The sequence below is a fragment of the Sebastes umbrosus genome, chromosome 2 (genome assembly GCF_015220745.1).
Source record: "Sebastes umbrosus isolate fSebUmb1 chromosome 2, fSebUmb1.pri, whole genome shotgun sequence".
Classification (NCBI taxonomy): Eukaryota; Metazoa; Chordata; class Actinopteri; order Perciformes; family Sebastidae; genus Sebastes; species Sebastes umbrosus.
The window spans coordinates 27,732,204-27,742,912 of record NC_051270.1 but is presented as its reverse complement, the minus strand read 5'-3'; positions in this window follow the sequence as shown (position 1 = coordinate 27,742,912).

The following is a 10,709-nucleotide window of genomic DNA, read 5'->3' as shown; positions in this document are numbered from 1 at the left end:
CACTGATTGATGCAGTAATGTATGCAGTAATGTATGCAGTAATGTATGCAGCCATGCAGCGAGCCGCCGTATTATGGATTAGACCTCTCCCCTTCTCAAGCAGTCCCCTTCCGCATTAGAGAGGACACACACACATTTAGAAACAGATACACACACACACATCTCTTTAGCCATGTCTGTTCTCCTGTTATTATTCTATTTATCCTGTGCAGCCTTTGGTGGTGTCTTTTCTGTATGTATCATTTTCTTCGTTTTTTTGTGTGCGGTTATCTAAATAGTGATTCAACAGACCACCTCAGTGCGCGTGTTCTTTCCTCTGTCTCGTCACACACACATATACACTCTTCGTCTCTCTGTATTTATTCTCTTTCCCTCTAAACCCTGGGAGTTATCATTACACCGAGTCACTAATGAAGTCATTATCAGATTTCACTCGTTTAAAACAACACAATTAGTGCAGAGGCCTTAATGATGTTTGCAAGTTAAATGCAAACGAATCGCTTTTTTTCCCCATTTCTCTGTCTCATTTCCTCTCCTCCCGGCTTGCTGCTCAGTTGGAATAAAGAGAGTAAATGAATCACTGAAGTGTTTCGTGGATGTGGGTGTGTTTGTGGGCGCATATTTCTCAACCGTGTTACAAGTCTGTGTGATTTATTATTTTTACCCCGAGAGACATCTGTTACACCATTCCTTATTTTTGTAATGCATCATCAGCCAGAGGAAAAAACAATATTATCCAGTCTGGGATATTGTACTCTGGAGTCTAATAATCTAATGTACACTAGAGCTGGTGTCATTAAAGTGCCAGTGGAGCTGTAGGGAGATGGTAGGTACACATCTGTCTGTCTCTGAATCCCCACCGGTGCTCGCGCTCCATCCCACCACCTGCCCCAACGCAAATACACACATACTAGAGCAAGACACACTCGCACACTCAGTCACAGCTAGTTCTGTTGCTGTTGGAGCGGTCTAGTAGCCAGCAGGAGGCAGAGAGGAGAACGTGACCAGGCGCTGAGCTCCAGGCATCCTAGGACAGTGTGCAATAACAAGTCCATGATAGCACAGCTCTGCTCTGACATGGAGGACACATAGACTGGCTGAGGACTATGTGGCTGATGCACAAACTGTTTCTATAATAGACTGCAGAGCTATATGTGGCTTTAAAGGAACAGTGTGTAACATTTCGGGGCAATCTATTAGCAGAAATGGAATATAATATTCATAAATATGTTTTCTTTAGTGTATTATCACCTGAAACTAAGTATCATTGTGTTTTTGTTAGCTTAGAATGAGCTGTTTATATCTACATAGGGAGCGGGTCCTCTTCACGGAGCCGGCCGCCATGTTTCTACAGTAGCCCAGAACGGACAAACCAAACACTGGCTCTAGAGAGGGACATTCACATTTTCACATTTCTGCGTCAGCCACCATAGTTTTTCAACACGCTGGGCACATGGGAGAAGCTTCAGTTGGTTGCAATCTGCAACCTCGCTGCTAGATGCCGCCAGATCGTGCACACTGCACCTTTAACAAAAGTATAATTTAAGGATATACCTTTTTCAATGCATCTACTAATTAGAGTAGACATCTACGTGCTTCTCACTTGGAGAGAAAAGCCATATGCAGGTTCTGGAGGCAGACCGGTGACACAGCAACCTCCCTCGCTACCCTTGGAGCTCTACAGCTCTACAAGCACCAAGCTTGCCTCAGTAAGGTGGCCCAGCAGGACAGCACTCTTGTTTGTTTAACCGGTTCATAAAACACTGAAAACCTGACATAAAGTCTGTGGTTAACACAAGCTTATCAGCTTATCAGTATTAAATATCCCACTCGTGAATTTTGAAGCTTTTATGCATCTTTGCTAACAAGTGGCTAAATGAGACCACAAAACGTCATCACGCCGAACGCTAGTCTGCCTTTAGCTGGTGTCGTGAAGTCATGCTATCTTATGGAACAAAACAAGCAAGTATCATAAACGTGTGTTTGCCACAGAGCTTTTTTTCTGCAATAATCCAAAACCCATTGGAAAAATCCCATTGGGTTTTTGTCGAGAGAACCATTGCGATTCTAACTTCTGGGTTGGTCTATAAAACTACGTCATGCCTGTAGCACTCTATGAGCCATATGAACATAAAATCAATGTGGAGAGCATGTGTGGATGAGCCGACTCACGACTTTTGGGTGGGTGGTGTGTGTGGGCCAGTCAGGAGCCACTGATTGCAACCACCTGAAAGCCCAGGCGGTGTTTCTGCAAGGTGAAGGGCAATACACAATGCCAGTGATGGAGCTTTTTAGACATCTGTCAGTTGTCCATCTCGTGAAACAAATAAGCTTCTGTGTCTACAAATGTGTTAGTCTAAAGCAACTCAGAGATATGCGACCCTCTCCATTTTTGATACTCTTTTCTTGCACACCTAAAGAAGCATATTCTACATCTGTTGTTAAAATCACATAAATCTCCTACTATCTATATGTTGTAAACTTTTATCTATAATAATCAATCATTGCCTCCAGTTTCACTTTTACCTTTCCAGTTTCACTATGGGCAGAGAGGAGTGAGTGAGAAAGAGAAATTAAATTAAACAGCAAATTAAAAAGGGGCCATGTTCTACCTGCAGTATATACATGGAGGCTACTTAAAACTACTTTTGTCTGTTGAGTTTCTGCCTGGTTAACAAAATGTTGTCTTTAGGGGCCGTGTTGCTGAATGGACAGGTGGTTGGGAGGACAAATTGGTTTGAATGATGCTAAAATAGTAAGGCGGATTAGCTGGATGGAGGAGAAGGGAGCGTCAGGCGTTGTAAGAGCCAGCGTAGTGAAATGCAGACAGAGCTGAATAGCAGCTGTGTCTAAAGAATATGATGTGGTCCTTGGCATTTTGCAGGAGGTTATTGCGATGTTCGCTATGGCTGTCAACTCTCTTACACACACACTATTATTCTTATACCAGCTCACCATCCTATTCAGTCAGGTTCCAGTGTCGGTCATTAACAGATGCTCTGGCATGTGATCTGCCTCTTTTACAGATATTTATCAGAAAGACAACCTCAATGAGTGCTTCTGCTTATTCTCATTGAAGGCAGTCATGGGGAACATAGCAAGAAAATGCTTGACTGTAAAACAAGAGCAGATCAGAGGCCATCCTGCTTAGCAATAGAGCATCATTCAGAGGCAGGGAGGGAAATTCAGGGAGGTTTGGTGACCTTGGACTACATGGTCCACTCCAAGAAATGGATGAATTGATGTTTTGATGAGTAGCAAGTTGTATTGATGTATGTGATTGTGTGTAAATGTGTGTGAGAGAGAACGAGTGTGTGTGCATGCTTGAATGTGCACATGCAGGATTTCCTATGCATACTACTGAGTGTGCGCACATACCCAAGCCTGTGGAGAGACAAAGAGGAGAGACCATCTCAGAGCACTGATGGACTAAAGTGGAAAGTCATGCTGAGGGAGAGATGTGTGCGTGTGTGTGTGTGTGTGTGTGTGTGTGTGTGTGTGTGTGTGTGTGTGATAAATAATGGGTGTTGGTGACCAGTGGAGACCAGTAGTGGAGGTGGCTAAAGGTCTGATGGGGAGCTCACCTCCATCTGGGGAGGTTTGGTGATCTGTGTGGAGGTGCTGCTCCCTACACACTTACTTTCACACTCATTTTCTACTTGCTCATAAAGTGCAGTAAACAGACACAACAAATCCCTCAGTGCTCAGTCCTGCTCTTCCAACCACAGCTCTCCCCGTAAGCATCCAAAGAATAGGAATCTCTGGGTGTCACTCTCTTACGTCAGACCTTGATTAGCAAAACCTCTTAATCACACACACATATTGGGGTGACCAGGTGTCCCACTTTACGAGGGACTGCACATCCTTTTTATCTCTTGTCCCACATCCCACATATTGATACGATGTCCCACATTTTCATTGGCTCTAGTTTTCAAAAGTCAAACCACTGCAGGACAGATGCTTTTTTTAAATCTGGCTTTTTTTTCCAATGGCTCTGAAGAAAGCAGGGAAGGCTGTCATCACGGCGCTGTGTTTGCTGTCAAACTGCGCACACGTGGGTCAAGTGCAGGTTTGACATTTCACCGTCTTTGCTACGCCCAACGGAGAAAATTGCAAGTCACCACAAAGTCACAAGCTATGCAGATTTAGGAGGAAGATGGTGGAAACTACCACAAAGAAAAGAAAGAGCAGCTCCAACAAAGACTGCGAAACTACGTATTTATAAGCCGGTGGAAGGCGATTCATAGAGTTTTGGGGGAAATATGCCAGTTATTGTGCAATTTCACACAGGGGGGTAATACGACATGAAGCGACACAGTTCATGTGAGTCTCACAAGGAACATTTGGCTCAAAAAGAGATGTGCCGATCTATGGATGCATTCGGGCAACATTGAGATGTTACGAGCTAAGGGGCAGAATAGAAATGTTTATTATTTAAGTTAGATAGACATTACATCAAAATTGTAGACTACCTCTCGGCCTTGGTAACGTGTCCCACATTGTCCCACACAAACATACTCTTTGTCCCAGATTTGGTTTGTTGGGATCCGGTCACCCTAACACATACTGTAGGCCTGTCACACACAGCACGGATAGTTAACCGGTTGTGTACCCCTGCACTGTTTACTATAGAATTTAATACAAATATGACAGATTATTAAAGTTTAAAAAGTTACGAACATTATGAAAAGGATTGATGCCAAAGGTATTTTTCCTGTATAACTTAAACCCAGCCTCTATAATTATTCTCAATTAATCACTAGCAGGAAGACGTGGTTTGAAGATTAGAGAGACTTCTCAAAACAGGACCAAATGTGTTAATTAACTTGCATCAAACAGATCACACAAAAAAAAGCTTCGGTTAAAAAGGTGAAAAGATGGTGTCAGAGCAAAGGTTGAACGCCACCGATTTAGAGCATGTGTTCCTAATGAGAATCATGATAATTACAGAAAATGTAACAGTTTCTACCAGATAGAAGAGCAGAGGGAGGGTGTAGTGAAGATCCAGGATTCTCACGCAGTCAGGAGTTACAACTGCTACAGTTTTACATGTAATGAAGTTTACTTATTTCACTCACCAATACAGAGAACAAAAAAATCCTTCCTTCCTCATAAGACATTTGAAAAGCCAAGTTTTTGATTATTTTGAAGCCGCATTGTTTTCATCTGTTTACTTCTTCTTCACCGCTTTTGTTGCTGCATTGCTGTGTTTTTTGGCACATTACCGCCACCTGTCGATCAGTGGAATAGTTTCATTAAACCCGTTTTATGTGGTTCAAGTCATTATTAGTAATTTATCAATTATCTCTTTGGTATTGATGATACCTGAGATCCATGTTAAAGAGTCAATTTTGTTGGACAATGTTGACAAAGAGGTTGATTCCAACAAAACAGAGAAGCCTGTGTATTATGGTACATTTTGGCATAAAAAAAAAAATGTCATTCAAAACAAAACTTGGAAAAGTTGTATTGGCACCGAAAAAATAAAACTCAAGCATTCAAATATTTTATTTGATACTTTATGGATTCTGATGTTTTTCGATGACAATCTTCAGATTTTTCCTTCATGGTACTCTTTTTTTTCAGTGTCCGATTATTTTCCTATGACTATATGAAATATGTAGTAGTTTCACTGCACATTACTGTATAGGGAAAGTCACCTCAGAGGACATTGTAACACATTGACAAATCCTCATATTTGACCTTTAATAAAAACTTTATGACTACATATCATCAGTGGATTATGGAATCATATGCTAGCTGTGTGATGATGCCAGAGGTTTCGGAGCGAGCTGTGGGGCAGATTGTATGTAAATCACGCTCTCCTTGCCCTCAAAATCCTCCCCTCCACGCCAAAACGGTGACAAAAAGTTCAAACTGAAAACCACTGACATTGGAAAAAAAATCTGTCAGCGTAAAACAATCATGCATTGAAAAAGAGTGACATGAAGGAAAGATTGTCGTCAAAAAGCACATCAGAATGTAAAAAACTGAAATAATATCTAATGAAAATATCTTATACGTGTGTTTTATCTTTCAGTGGAACTTGTTTCAGTGCCAATACAGCTTTTTCCCAATACAATGCCAGTGTTTCCTTTTTCAATTGAAGTTTTGTTTTTCAATGCCATTTTCTTATTCGGTGCCAAAATGTTCCGTCACTGTTCGCTTCATGGTGTATTTAGTTATAGAATTATTCATCGTAGTGCTGATCTAAGTCTCTGTGTTTGTATTGAGAAAAGTCCCAATGACTGGGTGCTCTGTGATGATCATGAATGATATACAGTACCTGTGACAATCACAAAAGAACCAGGGACATAAGGTTCCTCAGTGCCCAAGAAAGGAGGTGAGTGCCCATCACCAGGCAGGCCCTCGGCATGTAAAGTCCATACCCACAGCAGTGACTAATTGTTTGTTATGTCAGTGCTTGTCGTGCCCGTTTGCCTTTAATGGAGTGTAGTGTGGTGATCCATCAGGCTGTCGAGCAAGCCCCATGTCAGTTGAAGTGGCTGTGTGTCAGTGGGGCGAGCGTGCCGTGCAGATGTGATTTACTGCCCTGCTTGTTGCGCCGCGTTGTGCCTCGCCTCTTACCCACGCGATGCAGCCCACTCCTCGTCTCCTCTTTCCTCTCCTCTCTCTCCCCAGATTGATTACCAGCGCAACTGGCTCACGACACTCGCCATCTTCTGGCAACCTTTTAGTGCCGTTTTATAGATGGTTAGCGCACCTCATTTGGCTATTTATACATCTGTAAGTGGCCATGAAATATAGATTTGTCTTGATGGGTGTCAACATTGGAGCTGTGGAAGCAGAGCTCAGTGACACCTCGTTATTTTAATGGTGTGAGATAGAGAGGCCGCGTGGCACGAGTAATTTTCAAACATGGCAAAATTATACTGTTTTTATTTTCATTTAATGTTTGCACTCATATTTTACTCAAAGCTAAACGGCTTTTTTTGCGTGCAGTGTTTGGTTGGTGCTGAGAGATGGAAATAGGGAGAGAGAAGTGACTGAGGATATGCACACACATACTCTAAACCACATATTCTATGTGAATGTCGAGGTGGTTCAGAGTGAGAAGAAGCCTTAACAGTAACATGATGTGTGACCTGTCATCCACACACACACACGCACATATTTCACTCCATTCACAGTCAAGGTCTCAGAGGTAATTAGGTGCTGGCACCCACTCAGTGCGATGTGCTGGTTAATTGAATAGTTAACACATCAGAGGCAGGCCTGTGCAGATTGGAGGTGACACCTGTCAGGAAGCTGTTCTCTCCCGACCCAGGACATTTCCTGCTCTGCCTGATACATATGTCATCTTTGTGAAAATACCAAATTAGGGGCAGGCAGCCGAGTGAGTGCAGTGCAGCAGGTGTGGAGATAGCTTGGGGGTGGAGGAAGGCAGGCGCTCCTCTGCTCTGTCCTTCAAGAGGATTTGTAAAGCTCCGGGCACCTATCCTGACTTCACCTCAGGCCATTTCCATGGGTATGTGACAGGAAAGTGACAGCGATGTGCGCTTGTGTGTGTGTGTGTGCGTGCGTGCGTGTGTATCGTACACTTCGGCAGGCTCTCCCCTAGGCCCCGCAGCAGTGTGCCCAAGGCATCCAGGAGTTGAGTATGCATTGCGTAGAGGTGTGTCAGCTGAGTAGAGGTGTCCAGACTCAACCAGCTCAAAGACGACTTTCTGACAGGTAGACTGGCATTTGCAAAAAAAAAATGCCAGTTTATCAAATGATGACTTTTTATCTCCACATACCGTAAAAATTGTGTGAAGTTACATATGTGTCCTTACTGAGTGCTTGCATTCTTGTCTTTAGGTGTTGCACCTTCAGGAGGCAGGGGATCGGCTGCAGGCGGAGGTCCTGTCAGGGGCCGGTGCAGTCAGCGGGAGGATAACAGCTCGAGAGCAGAGGGTTACCATGCTGGAGCAAGACCTGGAGGCTGCTCACAGCCAAACCACTGAAAGGAAGCAGGTACCAGCTGGGACATGTACAGTACTCATGTTACAGTTAGAAGCCAATCCCTACATATGAAAATTGACCGATTAAATTTGCATGCATACAATCTCTCACACAATATGTCCTCTCACATTCTCCACAGCAGGGCAGAAAAAGGGATGGACTACTGCATTGGGTAGAGGTGGATCTGTAGGAAACACAGGCAGCTCTGTAGAGAGAGGCTGTGAAAGCACAGCAGCAAGCAGCTGGAGGCCCACAGCCGGATAGCAGTACTCCACTGATACAACACAGAGTGACCCAGCATGGCCTCCCCTCAGCCCAGCTGCTGCCGTGTGTGTAGGTGCTCAAGGAAGACCACTGGAAAGACTCGGGTATGAGAAAACAGTGTCTCTCTACCTGACTGGGTACGTATTGTCGTACAGTTCTCAGTGGTTTGTAATAATAAGTTTAATGTTAATATAGCCACTTGAATTTACACTGTGAGTTTGAGTTTACTGTTCAATTTAGGGGTTGTTTTTCAGAAAAAATAATAGTTTTTCCTACAATGTACACACCAGCACATACGGGTACTACAAAAGTCAAGGCCGCGCCCCCTTTTGGGAGAAAGAAAACCAGAAATCCCATAGACTTCAATGCAATTTGACATATGTTTGGATTGTAAATTTGACACATTCGTATGCCTTCATCTCTTGTTATACAAACGTTTGTTTTATACACGTCTAATAATTATTTTGCGACCTTGCCTGAACCTGAGCTTTCGCGATAGCTTAATAAAATAAGGTTGATCGCTGCCATGCCCCTTCAGTCTTCCCAGGTCTCAGTGGTTTGTGTGAAAATCGCAATAGTTCAAGACAGTGTGTCTGTGGGTCCAGATTATCACTTGTGTGACACATCACACTTCATCCCTTTGTTCTACCTCTACTGTCATTCTTCACTGTCAGATGGGGTAGAAATGTTTTGAATCTTGAAAAAAAAAAAGTCTGTTGGAAGGGAAAGTTGTAAGACAACTGCTCTACTGTCAGCTTCTCCTCAGTGTCTGTTTTTCTCGTCTTTGAGAAGAGGCTATTGAAATTACAAAATGAAGAAATGAAAAAGACATTGAAACAGAGAGAGAGAATGATTGAAAGCGTATAAGTCAGGGAGAGAGGGATAAAGGAGGGGGAGTGACAGTGACAGGCTTTCGTGTCAGGTCAGCTAGCCTCCAGTCCTGGCTCTAATATATTGCGTGAGACAGTCACCTGAGTACGTGATGTGGCAGCTGCCTCAGCCACTCACCTGCAAGGAAATTGCCCATCAATTCACAGCCCTAGGCCTTTTGTGTGATACACACCATTAATCCACACAACATACTCACTTACAAAAACCCACTCACACATTCCACCATGCATATACAAAATTAATCTTTACATATGGATGCATATAAAAAGAAGATCTGCAAAAAAAGTAAATACAGGGAAAGAAAGTGAACAGGCCAAAACAAAGTACGGTACTTGGAATTATTTCAAAAAGTAAGTGTACTTGGCAGGAGACTTTATAAAACTCTACACACTTGTTAACACTTTATGGCAACCACTCTTTAAAGTGCCACCCAGCAAAGCGGCGCTGCAGAGACAAATGTGTCTTTAGGATGTGTGTTTGTGTGAGAGTGCATATACATTTGTTTTTGTGTATGTTTCATTTTAGATGTCTGTTTTTTTTGTGTGAATATATCAGCCCAAGGAACAGGCAGGAGGAGAGGACTTTGTTGTCAGCAGGTGGGCATCAGCAGAGGTGGTGAAGCATCTGGGTATCTCCAGAGCAGTAACCGCAAAGCTACAGGTATACCATATTCCCTATAGTGTTAAAAGATTAAACCTGAAATATCTGCATCTCCCAGAGCTGTTACGATATGAATTATCAAGAGACGCCAGGAAATCATCTGTGAATGCTTTAAAAAACACAGCTGTGCTCACAGACACAACTAGTGGCTTTTTAGCGCCGTGACTCTCGGTGTCCTGTATCCTCTATCCCCTCACCCTCCCGCCCATTCCCGTTCCTCCCATTCCACACCATCCATCTGGGCTGTGTGTGGGCCAGGCGCTCAATAAGCGGATCATTTCAGGTCGGGGCCCTTGTGTGAAATCAGATGTTTAACTGGCCAGCTGAAGTGGGACAGGAGCATCTTAACCAGCACCTTGCCAAAGGTCTCATGTTCACTCAGCCACTGGGGCCTCTGCGAGTACGCCCGCCACCTGCCAATAGGCATTAGGGAGGATTTAGTAATTAAGTGATAGGCTGAAGACTAAATTGGGTGTTTGTGGGCTGGCGAGCCACCCCAAGGTCCCTACAGCCATGCAGATAGGGGATTCTAATTGCCAAGAATATTGATCAGCCTGGCGAGGGGGGTGCACAGGGAATTCACAAGCCATCGATTAGCTGTTACTGCACCTCACTTGTCAATGGAAGAGGGAGGTGAGCATTGGAAAGGCTCCGGGCTTTTCCCACAGTATCCCTCACCACCGGCAGCTCCTGACACGCATACAGAGTCAGTGACACAGCATGTTGTGATGAAAGCACTCTCTAAACTTCCCTCTACCCCCTCCGCCATAGCTGTAAACCAACTTTATTCTCTTAGGCAGTCCAGAGGTGAAACTGGGAGCAGAAAAAGGGCTTTCTAGAGGGCTCACTAGCAGTGTGTTTTTTTTTTTTATACTGATAAAATGCAACCCGCTACCCAGTCCCATCTTTCTCCCTACTCTGTGCTTTTT